The sequence below is a fragment of the Hermetia illucens genome, chromosome 7 (assembly GCF_905115235.1).
Source record: "Hermetia illucens chromosome 7, iHerIll2.2.curated.20191125, whole genome shotgun sequence".
Taxonomy (NCBI): Eukaryota; Metazoa; Arthropoda; class Insecta; order Diptera; family Stratiomyidae; genus Hermetia; species Hermetia illucens.
This window is the reverse complement of record NC_051855.1, coordinates 11,843,555-11,864,233: the sequence shown is the minus strand read 5'-3', so window position 1 is coordinate 11,864,233 and position 20,679 is coordinate 11,843,555. Positions and strand designations below refer to the sequence as shown.

Sequence of the window (20,679 nt, the reverse complement as noted above, 5' to 3'; positions counted from 1 at the left end):
ATTCGGCGAAAAAGCCACCAGATGTACGATCCCGTGTAAATTTGCGCCTACCTCAAAAACTAGGTCCGCGGGAGATCCTGACGACAGCCACCCAGAACGCAGCGCCACGTCGCCTAACAATTTATGACCCTCTCAGCAGGCGCAGTTATCTTGTAGATACTGGTGCTGAGGTTTCGGTTCTTCCCGTACCCCGGGATCATCGGCTATTTCTTCAACCTTTGACGTGAGGTGGACGTGAGTCTTAGCTTGCGTAGGACGTTCCCATGGCGATTCATCCCGGCAGATGTCAGCTTCCCCATTTTAGGCGCAAACTTCTTATGTCACTGTGGGTTGCTGAGGGACTTGCAGAGCAGATCCCTTGTAGACTCCACAACCAACCTTAGTTCATCAGGTCGAATCTCATCTCTTCCTAACAACAATCTTTCCGTACTTTTGGAGGCCATTACTGACTCTCGTGTTCGGGCACTCCTCCAAAAATTCAGCCATATTACTACCGAATGACATCCCCGCCTCACTCAACTTCTCGGCTATCGCCAAGGCGTAGAAGGATGACGCAGTACTTCAGAGCCACATATCAAACCCCAAATACCAATTTCGGGAGTTGGCCATCTTCGGCTCGAACCTCTCTCTCTTTGCTGCGAATACTCGGATAGGGATCCCGACCATACAGTCCGGCAACCTTTCGCAAGGAAGTGTTCTTCTTGCGCTGAAGCCCTCTGTCGAGAGTGGATTCCTCGCTTTGGCGTCCCTGCAGTGGTCATCACTGACCAGGGAGTGATGTGGCGCAGCGGGGTTCGAAATTTATTTCGAATGTTGTTAATTCGATTGGCAGTTGCCACCACCGGTGTTCTCCGTGGCGGAGTAGGCCTGGATTAGGTTGAAAAAAGAATTGAATTTGAAAAATGAGTTTTGACATCTTAATTGTGTCCACTTTATGCAATAAAGTTATTGAAATTATAGAATTAAATCTGATTTCCTTGTGCGGTTTGTAGACTTTATAAAAGGGCTTTGGGAAATCTAGAAGCGTGGTCCGATCGAAGGCATATTTATCGCTTCCACGCTGTGCTCCTGAGGAATCCGGTTTGACCAATCGCGTTGCATTAAAGACTTGCGGAAAACTCAAGATTTCCTCGAAAGTTACCAGCTTGCTCTCACGTTTCGCAGACAGTTCCGCTTTGTTGCGTCCGATTCCTCTGGATATCGCCACACTTGGTGGTGTAGCTACAACCATGTCCTCATTCCCAAGAAACTTTGCCTTCTTTCTCAGTGCCTTTCTTTGTCCTCGGCTGGGAGTCTTCCCAGGTTCACGGTGTCCGGTGTCTGCATGGATGTGTTTCCACATACCGGAATTAGACCAGTTCACCTAGCTTCCTTTTCTTCCGTTTTTCCAGGTAGGGGCTGAGGGGGGGGGGGGGGGGTTCTGACAGCCAAGCCTGTAGTCCCTTCTGCTTTGCGGGTGAAGTTTCCTTCTGCCGAGCCTTCCTGTGTCGTTTTTTGAGAGGCTGAGTCAGACAACAGTGTCCTGACAGGCCGGCCGAAACTAGGTTTTCAGTCCCTCTTATTAAGGGAGTTGCTGTACTTTCCTGTCTGGGTGGCAGTGTCGTAGACAGCAGGTGCAGGTTTTCCATTGAAGTGGAGAGTCTCTCTTCCACAAATTTCTCCGTGGGGGAACATGAATCTGGTGAGGATTCCAAAATTCGTGCCTCGGTCACGAGCTGATCTATCAAAGTCACGGGTGGATTCGAAGTCTGTGATTCCTTACCTTTTGGAGAGTTACAATCCTTTGTTTCCATCTTCATGTGTTTTTGGGCACCCTTAGCGTAGTAGTCAACTGACATAGGCTACTCCACCACGACAAGTTAGCGTCCAAAGGGGAGCAATCATCCAAATACAAATAGGCCAAACTTTGGTAAGGAATAGGAACCGCCATCAGAACCCCAGAGACATAGTTCTCAGCGATCTTTTATAACTTTTTCATCCCCTTAAACTGTATAGAGCCCCAGGAAACAACCCTTACAAGCGCACAACAAGAATTTATGAAATCTTGCCCACATTGTCCATCAACACCAATTGGAGTCCATTTCTAGCATCTAAACAGAAAACTTTTGAACTCTTGGAGCCTTCAAAACTAATTTCCACTCTCAATTTTCTCTGGAAAACAAATTTTCCAAAATTCCCAAGGTCTCTCCTCTCTCACAGTCCTAAACTGTAGCAATTGCGTCTCCTGTGCCGTCTGTCGTTTCAAAATCTATTTCTTTAGCTTTTCAGCCACTTGAGGTTTTTCCCCATTCACACATTTTCTCTGTTTTCCATGGACGGGACGACGGAAAATCTTTTATGTGCGCTCACGTTCGAATGCGAACGGCTTATTTTTTTTTTTTTGCTGATGTTTTCCATTTTTCCAAGGGAAACACATGAGATGCTAATGATGTCGATGATGATGATGAGATGAAGGTGATGAGGATGATTAGCTTCTCCAGTAAAATCTCGAGCGCAAACGATTCCCTCTTGAGGAAGTTCGTGCCAGTCGCGCTATGAAAGTTTTCCTTCATGTTTCTCGTCACCTAAGTACATTTTCCATGTAAACGATGGTGTTTTTCTCGTGTTTTTCGTTCATGTAATATTGTTACGTTGCCTATGAGTTCGTCGTTGTGGTTTTCTAGATTTTTGTTTGCAAGGATACGGAAGACAATGTCGGTTCTCCCGTAGTTGCACGTGCTCCCTTCAGTGAAAGGTAATTTGTTTTCCATTTGGGCCGTACTCCTCGTTTGCCCTTTCTCATTGTAAACCTAGTGAAGTTCCTTGTTTATATGATCCCTGGTGCTAACCACGTAATATACAAGGTCCCTGTAAGAAAAGGGCCTAAGGTCTTCGGTGTTCATGTGTCACAGGAACCAAGATTACAGGAGTTGATCCAAAAGTTAAAAGAACTTGGGAACCGTAAGTCGCGGGAGAAAGGAAGAAAGATCCCCAGCGTGAAGTGAAGTGAAGTGATCGTTAGAATTTCCCCAGATGTTGTTGGAGATTTTCCCGGGGCTCGGACAAATCGGAATACTGAGTGCATACATATTTTAGTGATTTCCAGTGATGTTGATCGAAATTGGAATGGCTTCAACGAGTCGCTGAGGTGGTACTGGAACACGATCATTTGTTTAGTTCTACAACCCCTCCCGCTTCCCCTTACGACGTTTCTGTTTTACGCTTGTGTTTTTGCAATGTTTTTGCTCCAACAGTGAAAAGAGAATGAGAGTTGTCAGAGGCCTAGCAAAAGCATGGCATTAGGCAGACCTTCGGCAACCTGTATCCTTTTTATTAATCTTCACTCGGCAGCACCAGACCTTAGCCATTCCGGGATGCTAACGGCCAAGTATGTATCTATATCTTTACCTTTATATTCATCCAGCACTCGTAGGGTTCCTCGGTTCTGTTGTTTTTATCCACGCTACACCTTTGCTCGTGCCATGACACCATTCCATGCATTTTTTGTATTGTGTTTCAGTTGAAATCAGAACGTGTTCAGTGAAAATCAATATTTTAAAAGGATACTTGAAACAAAATAAGAAAATCGGATAAGTACCTCGTTATATGCACTCAACTTTTATGTCATGATGTACTAAAACCTATATTGAGAAGGAAAATAACTGAAAACCGATTCCTTACAATTTCCGCTGAAGTAGCGCAAAAGTTGTTGGGGAAGCTCACGTAAAATTTTAAAATTGTTGTGGTTAGGAAGGAAGATTCAGGATGGCATGTTTGTGGAGACCTAATAGACAGTAGAACTTGGACTTAGCTATCAAAATACACTTGGACTACTTTTTAAGGGTCGATTTTTAAGGATTGTCTTCCTTGAAACCAGATAACCTAATTTTGGTGATGCCTCTCTAATTTGTGTGGCATTTTTAACGCCTTATGTGAAACAAAACTTTATTAAAGTCGATTCAATGTTTGTCTGTTTCTCTGTCACACCCTCTGAACCTCTGAAATTTGGCGAGAACATGTGATCAGTCAATCCCTCCCCAAGGTAATTTCTCGTTTAGTACTTTCCAAATAATGAAAAAAAAATCCAATTTTCGATTTTGAAATTTTAGGGTATCAGAGTAAAAAAGCAAGGCTATAGCCTTTGATTTTTTGATGACGAAAATGGGTAAAAGCTGAAAAATCATTTTTCGAGGATTTAGACGTTAATTTCTCGTTTAGTACGTTCCAAATAATGAAAAAAAAATCCAATTTTCGATTTTGAAATTTTAGGGTATCAGAGTAAAAAAGCAAGGCTATAGCCTTTGATTTTTTGATGACGAAAATGGGTAAAAGCTGAAAAATCATTTTTCGAGGATTTAGACGTTAATTTCTCGTTTAGTACTTTCCAAATAATGAAAAAAAAATCCAATTTTCGATTTTGAAATTTTAGGGTATCAGAGTAAAAAAGCAAGGCTATAGCCTTTGATTTTTTGATGACGAAAATGGGTAAAAGCTGAAAAATCATTTTTCGAGGATTTAGACGTTAATTTCTCGTTTAGTACTTTCCAAATAATGAAAAAAAAATCCAATTTTCGATTTTGAAATTTTAGGGTATCAGAGTAAAAAAGCAAGGCTATAGCCTTTGATTTTTTGATGACGAAAATGGGTAAAAGCTGAAAAATCATTTTTCGAGGATTTAGACGTTAATTTCTCGTTTAGTACGTTCCAAATAATGAAAAAAAAATCCAATTTTCGATTTTGAAATTTTAGGGTATCAGAGTAAAAAAGCAAGGCTATAGCCTTTGATTTTTTGATGACGAAAATGGGTAAAAGCTGAAAAATCATTTTTCGAGGATTTAGACGTTAATTTCTCGTTTAGTACGTTCCAAATAATGAAAAAAAAATCCAATTTTCGATTTTGAAATTTTAGGGTATCAGAGTAAAAAAGCAAGGCTATAGCCTTTGATTTTTTGATGACGAAAATGGGTAAAAGCTGAAAAATCATTTTTCGAGGATTTAGACGTTAATTTCTCGTTTAGTACTTTCCAAATAATGAAAAAAAAATCCAATTTTCGATTTTGAAATTTTAGGGTATCAGAGTAAAAAAGCAAGGCTATAGCCTTTGATTTTTTGATGACGAAAATGGGTAAAAGCTGAAAAATCATTTTTCGAGGATTTAGACGTTAATTTCTCGTTTAGTACTTTCCAAATAATGAAAAAAAAATCCAATTTTCGATTTTGAAATTTTAGGGTATCAGAGTAAAAAAGCAAGGCTATAGCCTTTGATTTTTTGATGACGAAAATGGGTAAAAGCTGAAAAATCATTTTTCGAGGATTTAGACGTTAATTTCTCGTTTAGTACGTTCCAAATAATGAAAAAAAAATCCAATTTTCGATTTTGAAATTTTAGGGTATCAGAGTAAAAAAGCAAGGCTATAGCCTTTGATTTTTTGATGACGAAAATGGGTAAAAGCTGAAAAATCATTTTTCGAGGATTTAGACGTTAATTTCTCGTTTAGTACGTTCCAAATAATGAAAAAAAAATCCAATTTTCGATTTTGAAATTTTAGGGTATCAGAGTAAAAAAGCAAGGCTATAGCCTTTGATTTTTTGATGACGAAAATGGGTAAAAGCTGAAAAATCATTTTTCGAGGATTTAGACGTTAATTTCTCGTTTAGTACTTTCCAAATAATGAAAAAAAAATCCAATTTTCGATTTTGAAATTTTAGGGTATCAGAGTAAAAAAGCAAGGCTATAGCCTTTGATTTTTTGATGACGAAAATGGGTAAAAGCTGAAAAATCATTTTTCGAGGATTTAGACGTTAATTTCTCGTTTAGTACTTTCCAAATAATGAAAAAAAAATCCAATTTTCGATTTTGAAATTTTAGGGTATCAGAGTAAAAAAGCAAGGCTATAGCCTTTGATTTTTTGATGACGAAAATGGGTAAAAGCTGAAAAATCATTTTTCGAGGATTTAGACGTTAATTTCTCGTTTAGTACTTTCCAAATAATGAAAAAAAAATCCAATTTTCGATTTTGAAATTTTAGGGTATCAGAGTAAAAAAGCAAGGCTATAGCCTTTGATTTTTTGATGACGAAAATGGGTAAAAGCTGAAAAATCATTTTTCGAGGATTTAGACGTTAATTTCTCGTTTAGTACGTTCCAAATAATGAAAAAAAAATCCAATTTTCGATTTTGAAATTTTAGGGTATCAGAGTAAAAAAGCAAGGCTATAGCCTTTGATTTTTTGATGACGAAAATGGGTAAAAGCTGAAAAATCATTTTTCGAGGATTTAGACGTTAATTTCTCGTTTAGTACGTTCCAAATAATGAAAAAAAAATCCAATTTTCGATTTTGAAATTTTAGGGTATCAGAGTAAAAAAGCAAGGCTATAGCCTTTGATTTTTTGATGACGAAAATGGGTAAAAGCTGAAAAATCATTTTTCGAGGATTTAGACGTTAATTTCTCGTTTAGTACGTTCCAAATAATGAAAAAAAAATCCAATTTTCGATTTTGAAATTTTAGGGTATCAGAGTAAAAAAGCAAGGCTATAGCCTTTGATTTTTTGATGACGAAAATGGGTAAAAGCTGAAAAATCATTTTTCGAGGATTTAGACGTTAATTTCTCGTTTAGTACTTTCCAAATAATGAAAAAAAAATCCAATTTTCGATTTTGAAATTTTAGGGTATCAGAGTAAAAAAGCAAGGCTATAGCCTTTGATTTTTTGATGACGAAAATGGGTAAAAGCTGAAAAATCATTTTTCGAGGATTTAGACGTTAATTTCTCGTTTAGTACGTTCCAAATAATGAAAAAAAAATCCAATTTTCGATTTTGAAATTTTAGGGTATCAGAGTAAAAAAGCAAGGCTATAGCCTTTGATTTTTTGATGACGAAAATGGGTAAAAGCTGAAAAATCATTTTTCGAGGATTTAGACGTTAATTTCTCGTTTAGTACGTTCCAAATAATGAAAAAAAAATCCAATTTTCGATTTTGAAATTTTAGGGTATCAGAGTAAAAAAGCAAGGCTATAGCCTTTGATTTTTTGATGACGAAAATGGGTAAAAGCTGAAAAATCATTTTTCGAGGATTTAGACGTTAATTTCTCGTTTAGTACTTTCCAAATAATGAAAAAAAAATCCAATTTTCGATTTTGAAATTTTAGGGTATCAGAGTAAAAAAGCAAGGCTATAGCCTTTGATTTTTTGATGACGAAAATGGGTAAAAGCTGAAAAATCATTTTTCGAGGATTTAGACGTTAATTTCTCGTTTAGTACGTTCCAAATAATGAAAAAAAAATCCAATTTTCGATTTTGAAATTTTAGGGTATCAGAGTAAAAAAGCAAGGCTATAGCCTTTGATTTTTTGATGACGAAAATGGGTAAAAGCTGAAAAATCATTTTTCGAGGATTTAGACGTTAATTTCTCGTTTAGTACGTTCCAAATAATGAAAAAAAAATCCAATTTTCGATTTTGAAATTTTAGGGTATCAGAGTAAAAAAGCAAGGCTATAGCCTTTGATTTTTTGATGACGAAAATGGGTAAAAGCTGAAAAATCATTTTTCGAGGATTTAGACGTTAATTTCTCGTTTAGTACTTTCCAAATAATGAAAAAAAAATCCAATTTTCGATTTTGAAATTTTAGGGTATCAGAGTAAAAAAGCAAGGCTATAGCCTTTGATTTTTTGATGACGAAAATGGGTAAAAGCTGAAAAATCATTTTTCGAGGATTTAGACGTTAATTTCTCGTTTAGTACGTTCCAAATAATGAAAAAAAAATCCAATTTTCGATTTTGAAATTTTAGGGTATCAGAGTAAAAAAGCAAGGCTATAGCCTTTGATTTTTTGATGACGAAAATGGGTAAAAGCTGAAAAATCATTTTTCGAGGATTTAGACGTTAATTTCTCGTTTAGTACTTTCCAAATAATGAAAAAAAAATCCAATTTTCGATTTTGAAATTTTAGGGTATCAGAGTAAAAAAGCAAGGCTATAGCCTTTGATTTTTTGATGACGAAAATGGGTAAAAGCTGAAAAATCATTTTTCGAGGATTTAGACGTTAATTTCTCGTTTAGTACGTTCCAAATAATGAAAAAAAAATCCAATTTTCGATTTTGAAATTTTAGGGTATCAGAGTAAAAAAGCAAGGCTATAGCCTTTGATTTTTTGATGACGAAAATGGGTAAAAGCTGAAAAATCATTTTTCGAGGATTTAGACGTTAATTTCTCGTTTAGTACGTTCCAAATAATGAAAAAAAAATCCAATTTTCGATTTTGAAATTTTAGGGTATCAGAGTAAAAAAGCAAGGCTATAGCCTTTGATTTTTTGATGACGAAAATGGGTAAAAGCTGAAAAATCATTTTTCGAGGATTTAGACGTTAATTTCTCGTTTAGTACGTTCCAAATAATGAAAAAAAAATCCAATTTTCGATTTTGAAATTTTAGGGTATCAGAGTAAAAAAGCAAGGCTATAGCCTTTGATTTTTTGATGACGAAAATGGGTAAAAGCTGAAAAATCATTTTTCGAGGATTTAGACGTTAATTTCTCGTTTAGTACTTTCCAAATAATGAAAAAAAAATCCAATTTTCGATTTTGAAATTTTAGGGTATCAGAGTAAAAAAGCAAGGCTATAGCCTTTGATTTTTTGATGACGAAAATGGGTAAAAGCTGAAAAATCATTTTTCGAGGATTTAGACGTTAATTTCTCGTTTAGTACGTTCCAAATAATGAAAAAAAAATCCAATTTTCGATTTTGAAATTTTAGGGTATCAGAGTAAAAAAGCAAGGCTATAGCCTTTGATTTTTTGATGACGAAAATGGGTAAAAGCTGAAAAATCATTTTTCGAGGATTTAGACGTTAATTTCTCGTTTAGTACGTTCCAAATAATGAAAAAAAAATCCAATTTTCGATTTTGAAATTTTAGGGTATCAGAGTAAAAAAGCAAGGCTATAGCCTTTGATTTTTTGATGACGAAAATGGGTAAAAGCTGAAAAATCATTTTTCGAGGATTTAGACGTTAATTTCTCGTTTAGTACGTTCCAAATAATGAAAAAAAAATCCAATTTTCGATTTTGAAATTTTAGGGTATCAGAGTAAAAAAGCAAGGCTATAGCCTTTGATTTTTTGATGACGAAAATGGGTAAAAGCTGAAAAATCATTTTTCGAGGATTTAGACGTTAATTTCTCGTTTAGTACGTTCCAAATAATGAAAAAAAAATCCAATTTTCGATTTTGAAATTTTAGGGTATCAGAGTAAAAAAGCAAGGCTATAGCCTTTGATTTTTTGATGACGAAAATGGGTAAAAGCTGAAAAATCATTTTTCGAGGATTTAGACGTTAATTTCTCGTTTAGTACGTTCCAAATAATGAAAAAAAAATCCAATTTTCGATTTTGAAATTTTAGGGTATCAGAGTAAAAAAGCAAGGCTATAGCCTTTGATTTTTTGATGACGAAAATGGGTAAAAGCTGAAAAATCATTTTTCGAGGATTTAGACGTTAATTTCTCGTTTAGTACGTTCCAAATAATGAAAAAAAAAATCCAATTTTCGATTTTGAAATTTTAGGGTATCAGAGTAAAAAAGCAAGGCTATAGCCTTTGATTTTTTGATGACGAAAATGGGTAAAAGCTGAAAAATCATTTTTCGAGGATTTAGACGTTAATTTCTCGTTTAGTACGTTCCAAATAATGAAAAAAAAATCCAATTTTCGATTTTGAAATTTTAGGGTATCAGAGTAAAAAAGCAAGGCTATAGCCTTTGATTTTTTGATGACGAAAATGGGTAAAAGCTGAAAAATCATTTTTCGAGGATTTAGACGTTAATTTCTCGTTTAGTACGTTCCAAATAATGAAAAAAAAATCCAATTTTCGATTTTGAAATTTTAGGGTATCAGAGTAAAAAAGCAAGGCTATAGCCTTTGATTTTTTGATGACGAAAATGGGTAAAAGCTGAAAAATCATTTTTCGAGGATTTAGACGTTAATTTCTCGTTTAGTACGTTCCAAATAATGAAAAAAAAATCCAATTTTCGATTTTGAAATTTTAGGGTATCAGAGTAAAAAAGCAAGGCTATAGCCTTTGATTTTTTGATGACGAAAATGGGTAAAAGCTGAAAAAATCATTTTTCGAGGATTTAGACGTTAATTTCTCGTTTAGTACGTTCCAAATAATGAAAAAAAAATCCAATTTTCGATTTTGAAATTTTAGGGTATCAGAGTAAAAAAGCAAGGCTATAGCCTTTGATTTTTTGATGACGAAAATGGGTAAAAGCTGAAAAATCATTTTTCGAGGATTTAGACGTTAATTTCTCGTTTAGTACGTTCCAAATAATGAAAAAAAAATCCAATTTTCGATTTTGAAATTTTAGGGTATCAGAGTAAAAAAGCAAGGCTATAGCCTTTGATTTTTTGATGACGAAAATGGGTAAAAGCTGAAAAATCATTTTTCGAGGATTTAGACGTTAATTTCTCGTTTAGTACGTTCCAAATAATGAAAAAAAAATCCAATTTTCGATTTTGAAATTTTAGGGTATCAGAGTAAAAAAGCAAGGCTATAGCCTTTGATTTTTTGATGACGAAAATGGGTAAAAGCTGAAAAATCATTTTTCGAGGATTTAGACGTTAATTTCTCGTTTAGTACGTTCCAAATAATGAAAAAAAAATCCAATTTTCGATTTTGAAATTTTAGGGTATCAGAGTAAAAAAGCAAGGCTATAGCCTTTGATTTTTTGATGACGAAAATGGGTAAAGCTGAAAAATCATTTTTCGAGGATTTAGACGTTAATTTCTCGTTTAGTACGTTCCAAATAATGAAAAAAAATCCAATTTTCGATTTTGAAATTTTAGGGTATCAGAGTAAAAAAGCAAGGCTATAGCTTTGATTTTTTGATGACGAAAATGGGTAAAAGCTGAAAAATCATTTTTCGAGGATTTAGACGTTAATTTCTCGTTTAGTACGTTCCAAATAATGAAAAAAAAAATCCAATTTTCGATTTTGAAATTTTAGGGTATCAGAGTAAAAAAGCAAGGCTATAGCCTTTGATTTTTTGATGACGAAAATGGGTAAAAGCTGAAAAATCATTTTTCGAGGATTTAGACGTTAATTTCTCGTTTAGTACTTTCCAAATAATGAAAAAAAAATCCAATTTTCGATTTTGAAATTTTAGGGTATCAGAGTAAAAAAGCAAGGCTATAGCCTTTGATTTTTTGATGACGAAAATGGGTAAAAGCTGAAAAATCATTTTTCGAGGATTTAGACGTTAATTTCTCGTTTAGTACGTTCCAAATAATGAAAAAAAAATCCAATTTTCGATTTTGAAATTTTAGGGTATCAGAGTAAAAAAGCAAGGCTATAGCCTTTGATTTTTTGATGACGAAAATGGGTAAAAGCTGAAAAAATCATTTTTCGAGGATTTAGACGTTAATTTCTCGTTTAGTACGTTCCAAATAATGAAAAAAAAATCCAATTTTCGATTTTGAAATTTTAGGGTATCAGAGTAAAAAAGCAAGGCTATAGCCTTTGATTTTTTGATGACGAAAATGGGTAAAAGCTGAAAAATCATTTTTCGAGGATTTAGACGTTAATTTCTCGTTTAGTACTTTCCAAATAATGAAAAAAAAATCCAATTTTCGATTTTGAAATTTTAGGGTATCAGAGTAAAAAAGCAAGGCTATAGCCTTTGATTTTTTGATGACGAAAATGGGTAAAAGCTGAAAAATCATTTTTCGAGGATTTAGACGTTAATTTCTCGTTTAGTACGTTCCAAATAATGAAAAAAAAATCCAATTTTCGATTTTGAAATTTTAGGGTATCAGAGTAAAAAAGCAAGGCTATAGCCTTTGATTTTTTGATGACGAAAATGGGTAAAAGCTGAAAAATCATTTTTCGAGGATTTAGACGTTAATTTCTCGTTTAGTACGTTCCAAATAATGAAAAAAAAATCCAATTTTCGATTTTGAAATTTTAGGGTATCAGAGTAAAAAAGCAAGGCTATAGCCTTTGATTTTTTGATGACGAAAATGGGTAAAAGCTGAAAAATCATTTTTCGAGGATTTAGACGTTAATTTCTCGTTTAGTACGTTCCAAATAATGAAAAAAAAATCCAATTTTCGATTTTGAAATTTTAGGGTATCAGAGTAAAAAAGCAAGGCTATAGCCTTTGATTTTTTGATGACGAAAATGGGTAAAAGCTGAAAAATCATTTTTCGAGGATTTAGACGTTAATTTCTCGTTTAGTACGTTCCAAATAATGAAAAAAAAATCCAATTTTCGATTTTGAAATTTTAGGGTATCAGAGTAAAAAAGCAAGGCTATAGCCTTTGATTTTTTGATGACGAAAATGGGTAAAAGCTGAAAAATCATTTTTCGAGGATTTAGACGTTAATTTCTCGTTTAGTACGTTCCAAATAATGAAAAAAAAATCCAATTTTCGATTTTGAAATTTTAGGGTATCAGAGTAAAAAAGCAAGGCTATAGCCTTTGATTTTTTGATGACGAAAATGGGTAAAAGCTGAAAAATCATTTTTCGAGGATTTAGACGTTAATTTCTCGTTTAGTACGTTCCAAATAATGAAAAAAAAATCCAATTTTCGATTTTGAAATTTTAGGGTATCAGAGTAAAAAAGCAAGGCTATAGCCTTTGATTTTTTGATGACGAAAATGGGTAAAAGCTGAAAAATCATTTTTCGAGGATTTAGACGTTAATTTCTCGTTTAGTACGTTCCAAATAATGAAAAAAAAATCCAATTTTCGATTTTGAAATTTTAGGGTATCAGAGTAAAAAAGCAAGGCTATAGCCTTTGATTTTTTGATGACGAAAATGGGTAAAAGCTGAAAAATCATTTTTCGAGGATTTAGACGTTAATTTCTCGTTTAGTACGTTCCAAATAATGAAAAAAAAATCCAATTTTCGATTTTGAAATTTTAGGGTATCAGAGTAAAAAAGCAAGGCTATAGCCTTTGATTTTTTGATGACGAAAATGGGTAAAAGCTGAAAAATCATTTTTCGAGGATTTAGACGTTAATTTCTCGTTTAGTACGTTCCAAATAATGAAAAAAAAATCCAATTTTCGATTTTGAAATTTTAGGGTATCAGAGTAAAAAAGCAAGGCTATAGCCTTTGATTTTTTGATGACGAAAATGGGTAAAAGCTGAAAAATCATTTTTCGAGGATTTAGACGTTAATTTCTCGTTTAGTACGTTCCAAATAATGAAAAAAAAATCCAATTTTCGATTTTGAAATTTTAGGGTATCAGAGTAAAAAAGCAAGGCTATAGCCTTTGATTTTTTGATGACGAAAATGGGTAAAAGCTGAAAAATCATTTTTCGAGGATTTAGACGTTAATTTCTCGTTTAGTACGTTCCAAATAATGAAAAAAAAATCCAATTTTCGATTTTGAAATTTTAGGGTATCAGAGTAAAAAAGCAAGGCTATAGCCTTTGATTTTTGATGACGAAAATGGGTAAAAGCTGAAAAATCATTTTTCGAGGATTTAGACGTTAATTTCTCGTTTAGTACGTTCCAAATAATGAAAAAAAAATCCAATTTTCGATTTTGAAATTTTAGGGTATCAGAGTAAAAAAGCAAGGCTATAGCCTTTGATTTTTTGATGACGAAAATGGGTAAAAGCTGAAAAATCATTTTTCGAGGATTTAGACGTTAATTTCTCGTTTAGTACGTTCCAAATAATGAAAAAAAAATCCAATTTTCGATTTTGAAATTTTAGGGTATCAGAGTAAAAAAGCAAGGCTATAGCCTTTGATTTTTTGATGACGAAAATGGGTAAAAGCTGAAAAATCATTTTTCGAGGATTTAGACGTTAATTTCTCGTTTAGTACGTTCCAAATAATGAAAAAAAAATCCAATTTTCGATTTTGAAATTTTAGGGTATCAGAGTAAAAAAGCAAGGCTATAGCCTTTGATTTTTTGATGACGAAAATGGGTAAAAGCTGAAAAATCATTTTTCGAGGATTTAGACGTTAATTTCTCGTTTAGTACGTTCCAAATAATGAAAAAAAAATCCAATTTTCGATTTTGAAATTTTAGGGTATCAGAGTAAAAAAGCAAGGCTATAGCCTTTGATTTTTTGATGACGAAAATGGGTAAAAGCTGAAAAATCATTTTTCGAGGATTTAGACGTTAATTTCTCGTTTAGTACGTTCCAAATAATGAAAAAAAAAATCCAATTTTCGATTTTGAAATTTTAGGGTATCAGAGTAAAAAAGCAAGGCTATAGCCTTTGATTTTTTGATGACGAAAATGGGTAAAAGCTGAAAAATCATTTTTCGAGGATTTAGACGTTAATTTCTCGTTTAGTACGTTCCAAATAATGAAAAAAAAATCCAATTTTCGATTTTGAAATTTTAGGGTATCAGAGTAAAAAAGCAAGGCTATAGCCTTTGATTTTTTGATGACGAAAATGGGTAAAAGCTGAAAAATCATTTTTCGAGGATTTAGACGTTAATTTCTCGTTTAGTACGTTCCAAATAATGAAAAAAAAATCCAATTTTCGATTTTGAAATTTTAGGGTATCAGAGTAAAAAAGCAAGGCTATAGCCTTTGATTTTTTGATGACGAAAATGGGTAAAAGCTGAAAAATCATTTTTCGAGGATTTAGACGTTAATTTCTCGTTTAGTACGTTCCAAATAATGAAAAAAAAATCCAATTTTCGATTTTGAAATTTTAGGGTATCAGAGTAAAAAAGCAAGGCTATAGCCTTTGATTTTTTGATGACGAAAATGGGTAAAAGCTGAAAAATCATTTTTCGAGGATTTAGACGTTAATTTCTCGTTTAGTACGTTCCAAATAATGAAAAAAAAATCCAATTTTCGATTTTGAAATTTTAGGGTATCAGAGTAAAAAAGCAAGGCTATAGCCTTTGATTTTTTGATGACGAAAATGGGTAAAAGCTGAAAAATCATTTTTCGAGGATTTAGACGTTAATTTCTCGTTTAGTACGTTCCAAATAATGAAAAAAAAATCCAATTTTCGATTTTGAAATTTTAGGGTATCAGAGTAAAAAAGCAAGGCTATAGCCTTTGATTTTTTGATGACGAAAATGGGTAAAAGCTGAAAAATCATTTTTCGAGGATTTAGACGTTAATTTCTCGTTTAGTACGTTCCAAATAATGAAAAAAAAATCCAATTTTCGATTTTGAAATTTTAGGGTATCAGAGTAAAAAAGCAAGGCTATAGCCTTTGATTTTTTGATGACGAAAATGGGTAAAAGCTGAAAAATCATTTTTCGAGGATTTAGACGTTAATTTCTCGTTTAGTACGTTCCAAATAATGAAAAAAAAATCCAATTTTCGATTTTGAAATTTTAGGGTATCAGAGTAAAAAAGCAAGGCTATAGCCTTTGATTTTTTGATGACGAAAATGGGTAAAAGCTGAAAAATCATTTTTCGAGGATTTAGACGTTAATTTCTCGTTTAGTACGTTCCAAATAATGAAAAAAAAATCCAATTTTCGATTTTGAAATTTTAGGGTATCAGAGTAAAAAAGCAAGGCTATAGCCTTTGATTTTTTGATGACGAAAATGGGTAAAAGCTGAAAAATCATTTTTCGAGGATTTAGACGTTAATTTCTCGTTTAGTACGTTCCAAATAATGAAAAAAAAATCCAATTTTCGATTTTGAAATTTTAGGGTATCAGAGTAAAAAAGCAAGGCTATAGCCTTTGATTTTTTGATGACGAAAATGGGTAAAAGCTGAAAAATCATTTTTCGAGGATTTAGACGTTAATTTCTCGTTTAGTACGTTCCAAATAATGAAAAAAAAATCCAATTTTCGATTTTGAAATTTTAGGGTATCAGAGTAAAAAAGCAAGGCTATAGCCTTTGATTTTTTGATGACGAAAATGGGTAAAAGCTGAAAAATCATTTTTCGAGGATTTAGACGTTAATTTCTCGTTTAGTACGTTCCAAATAATGAAAAAAAAATCCAATTTTCGATTTTGAAATTTTAGGGTATCAGAGTAAAAAAGCAAGGCTATAGCCTTTGATTTTTTGATGACGAAAATGGGTAAAAGCTGAAAAATCATTTTTCGAGGATTTAGACGTTAATTTCTCGTTTAGTACGTTCCAAATAATGAAAAAAAAATCCAATTTTCGATTTTGAAATTTTAGGGTATCAGAGTAAAAAAGCAAGGCTATAGCCTTTGATTTTTTGATGACGAAAATGGGTAAAAGCTGAAAAATCATTTTTCGAGGATTTAGACGTTAATTTCTCGTTTAGTACGTTCCAAATAATGAAAAAAAAATCCAATTTTCGATTTTGAAATTTTAGGGTATCAGAGTAAAAAAGCAAGGCTATAGCCTTTGATTTTTTGATGACGAAAATGGGTAAAAGCTGAAAAATCATTTTTCGAGGATTTAGACGTTAATTTCTCGTTTAGTACGTTCCAAATAATGAAAAAAAAATCCAATTTTCGATTTTGAAATTTTAGGGTATCAGAGTAAAAAAGCAAGGCTATAGCCTTTGATTTTTTGATGACGAAAATGGGTAAAAGCTGAAAAATCATTTTTCGAGGATTTAGACGTTAATTTCTCGTTTAGTACGTTCCAAATAATGAAAAAAAAATCCAATTTTCGATTTTGAAATTTTAGGGTATCAGAGTAAAAAAGCAAGGCTATAGCCTTTGATTTTTTGATGACGAAAATGGGTAAAAGCTGAAAAATCATTTTTCGAGGATTTAGACGTTAATTTCTCGTTTAGTACGTTCCAAATAATGAAAAAAAAATCCAATTTTCGATTTTGAAATTTTAGGGTATCAGAGTAAAAAAGCAAGGCTATAGCCTTTGATTTTTTGATGACGAAAATGGGTAAAAGCTGAAAAATCATTTTTCGAGGATTTAGACGTTAATTTCTCGTTTAGTACGTTCCAAATAATGAAAAAAAAATCCAATTTTCGATTTTGAAATTTTAGGGTATCAGAGTAAAAAAGCAAGGCTATAGCCTTTGATTTTTTGATGACGAAAATGGGTAAAAGCTGAAAAATCATTTTTCGAGGATTTAGACGTTAATTTCTCGTTTAGTACGTTCCAAATAATGAAAAAAAAATCCAATTTTCGATTTTGAAATTTTAGGGTATCAGAGTAAAAAAGCAAGGCTATAGCCTTTGATTTTTTGATGACGAAAATGGGTAAAAGCTGAAAAATCATTTTTCGAGGATTTAGACGTTAATTTCTCGTTTAGTACGTTCCAAATAATGAAAAAAAAATCCAATTTTCGATTTTGAAATTTTAGGGTATCAGAGTAAAAAAGCAAGGCTATAGCCTTTGATTTTTTGATGACGAAAATGGGTAAAAGCTGAAAAATCATTTTTCGAGGATTTAGACGTTAATTTCTCGTTTAGTACTTTCCAAATAATGAAAAAAAAATCCAATTTTCGATTTTGAAATTTTAGGGTATCAGAGTAAAAAAGCAAGGCTATAGCCTTTGATTTTTTGATGACGAAAATGGGTAAAAGCTGAAAAATCATTTTTCGAGGATTTAGACGTTAATTTCTCGTTTAGTACGTTCCAAATAATGAAAAAAAAATCCAATTTTCGATTTTGAAATTTTAGGGTATCAGAGTAAAAAAGCAAGGCTATAGCCTTTGATTTTTTGATGACGAAAATGGGTAAAAGCTGAAAAATCATTTTTCGAGGATTTAGACGTTAATTTCTCGTTTAGTACTTTCCAAATAATGAAAAAAAAATCCAATTTTCGATTTTGAAATTTTAGGGTATCAGAGTAAAAAAGCAAGGCTATAGCCTTTGATTTTTTGATGACGAAAATGGGTAAAAGCTGAAAAATCATTTTTCGAGGATTTAGACGTTAATTTCTCGTTTAGTACGTTCCAAATAATGAAAAAAAAATCCAATTTTCGATTTTGAAATTTTAGGGTATCAGAGTAAAAAAGCAAGGCTATAGCCTTTGATTTTTTGATGACGAAAATGGGTAAAAGCTGAAAAATCATTTTTCGAGGATTTAGACGTTAATTTCTCGTTTAGTACGTTCCAAATAATGAAAAAAAAATCCAATTTTCGATTTTGAAATTTTAGGGTATCAGAGTAAAAAAGCAAGGCTATAGCCTTTGATTTTTTGATGACGAAAATGGGTAAAAGCTGAAAAATCATTTTTCGAGGATTTAGACGTTAATTTCTCGTTTAGTACGTTCCAAATAATGAAAAAAAAATCCAATTTTCGATTTTGAAATTTTAGGGTATCAGAGTAAAAAAGCAAGGCTATAGCCTTTGATTTTTTGATGACGAAAATGGGTAAAAGCTGAAAAATCATTTTTCGAGGATTTAGACGTTAATTTCTCGTTTAGTACTTTCCAAATAATGAAAAAAAAATCCAATTTTCGATTTTGAAATTTTAGGGTATCAGAGTAAAAAAGCAAGGCTATAGCCTTTGATTTTTTGATGACGAAAATGGGTAAAAGCTGAAAAATCATTTTTCGAGGATTTAGACGTTAATTTCTCGTTTAGTACGTTCCAAATAATGAAAAAAAAATCCAATTTTCGATTTTGAAATTTTAGGGTATCAGAGTAAAAAAGCAAGGCTATAGCCTTTGATTTTTTGATGACGAAAATGGGTAAAAGCTGAAAAATCATTTTTCGAGGATTTAGACGTTAATTTCTCGTTTAGTACGTTCCAAATAATGAAAAAAAAATCCAATTTTCGATTTTGAAATTTTAGGGTATCAGAGTAAAAAAGCAAGGCTATAGCCTTTGATTTTTTGATGACGAAAATGGGTAAAAGCTGAAAAATCATTTTTCGAGGATTTAGACGTTAATTTCTCGTTTAGTACGTTCCAAATAATGAAAAAAAAATCCAATTTTCGATTTTGAAATTTTAGGGTATCAGAGTAAAAAGCAAGGCTATAGCCTTTGATTTTTTGATGACGAAAATGGGTAAAAGCTGAAAAATCATTTTTCGAGGATTTAGACGTTAATTTCTCGTTTAGTACGTTCCAAATAATGAAAAAAAAATCCAATTTTCGATTTTGAAATTTTAGGGTATCAGAGTAAAAAAGCAAGGCTATAGCCTTTGATTTTTTGATGACGAAAATGGGTAAAAGCTGAAAAATCATTTTTCGAGGATTTAGACGTTAATTTCTCGTTTAGTACGTTCCAAATAATGAAAAAAAAATCCAATTTTCGATTTTGAAATTTTAGGGTATCAGAGTAAAAAAGCAAGGCTATAGCCTTTGATTTTTTGATGACGAAAATGGGTAAAAGCTGAAAAATCATTTTTCGAGGATTTAGACGTTAATTTCTCGTTTAGTACGTTCCAAATAATGAAAAAAAAATCCAATTTTCGATTTTGAAATTTTAGGGTATCAGAGTAAAAAAGCAAGGCTATAGCCTTTGATTTTTTGATGACGAAAATGGGTAAAAGCTGAAAAATCATTTTTCGAGGATTTAGACGTTAATTTCTCGTTTAGTACGTTCCAAATAATGAAAAAAAAATCCAATTTTCGATTTTGAAATTTTAGGGTATCAGAGTAAAAAAGCAAGGCTATAGCCTTTGATTTTTTGATGACGAAAATGGGTAAAAGCTGAAAAATCATTTTTCGAGGATTTAGACGTTAATTTCTCGTTTAGTACGTTCCAAATAATGAAAAAAAAATCCAATTTTCGATTTTGAAATTTTAGGGTATCAGAGTAAAAAAGCAAGGCTATAGCCTTTGATTTTTTGATGACGAAAATGGGTAAAAGCTGAAAAATCATTTTTCGAGGATTTAGACGTTAATTTCTCGTTTAGTACGTTCCAAATAATGAAAAAAAATCCAATTTTCGATTTTGAAATTTTAGGGTATCAGAGTAAAAAAGCAAGGCTATAGCCTTTGATTTTTTGATGACGAAAATGGGTAAAAGCTGAAAAATCATTTTTCGAGGATTTAGACGTTAATTTCTCGTTTAGTACGTTCCAAATAATGAAAAAAAAATCCAATTTTCGATTTTGAAATTTTAGGGTATCAGAGTAAAAAAGCAAGGCTATAGCCTTTGATTTTTTGATGACGAAAATGGGTAAAAGCTGAAAAATCATTTTTCGAGGATTTAGACGTTAATTTCTCGTTTAGTACGTTCCAAATAATGAAAAAAAAATCCAATTTTCGATTTTGAAATTTTAGGGTATCAGAGTAAAAAAGCAAGGCTATAGCCTTTGATTTTTTGATGACGAAAATGGGTAAAAGCTGAAAAATCATTTTTCGAGGATTTAGACGTTAATTTCTCGTTTAGTACGTTCCAAATAATGAAAAAAAAATCCAATTTTCGATTTTGAAATTTTAGGGTATCAGAGTAAAAAAGCAAGGCTATAGCCTTTGATTTTTTGATGACGAAAATGGGTAAAAGCTGAAAAATCATTTTTCGAGGATTTAGACGTTAATTTCTCGTTTAGTACGTTCCAAATAATGAAAAAAAAATCCAATTTTCGATTTTGAAATTTTAGGGTATCAGAGTAAAAAAGCAAGGCTATAGCCTTTGATTTTTTGATGACGAAAATGGGTAAAAGCTGAAAAATCATTTTTCGAGGATTTAGACGTTAATTTCTCGTTTAGTACGTTCCAAATAATGAAAAAAAAATCCAATTTTCGATTTTGAAATTTTAGGGTATCAGAGTAAAAAAGCAAGGCTATAGCCTTTGATTTTTTGATGACGAAAATGGGTAAAAGCTGAAAAATCATTTTTCGAGGATTTAGACGTTAATTTCTCGTTTAGTAC

At 32.3% G+C, this 20,679-nt stretch overlaps 1 protein-coding gene across 2 annotated transcripts in view; it reads left to right on the top strand.

Moving 5' to 3' along the window:
* The first annotated feature begins 2,529 nt into the window (after window positions 1-2,529).
* The window catches only part of LOC119660989, a 32,060-nt gene continuing 13,910 nt past the window's right edge, over window positions 2,530-20,679 (top strand). Inside the window, exon 1 of one of the 2 annotated variants that reach the window (XM_038070077.1) lies at window positions 2,530-2,734. The gene's annotated coding sequence lies outside the window, so the exon portion shown is untranslated. Of the gene's footprint in view, window positions 2,735-2,836; window positions 3,368-20,679 lie in introns of those variants that run through there. The other variant, XM_038070076.1, reaches the window with a different exon arrangement.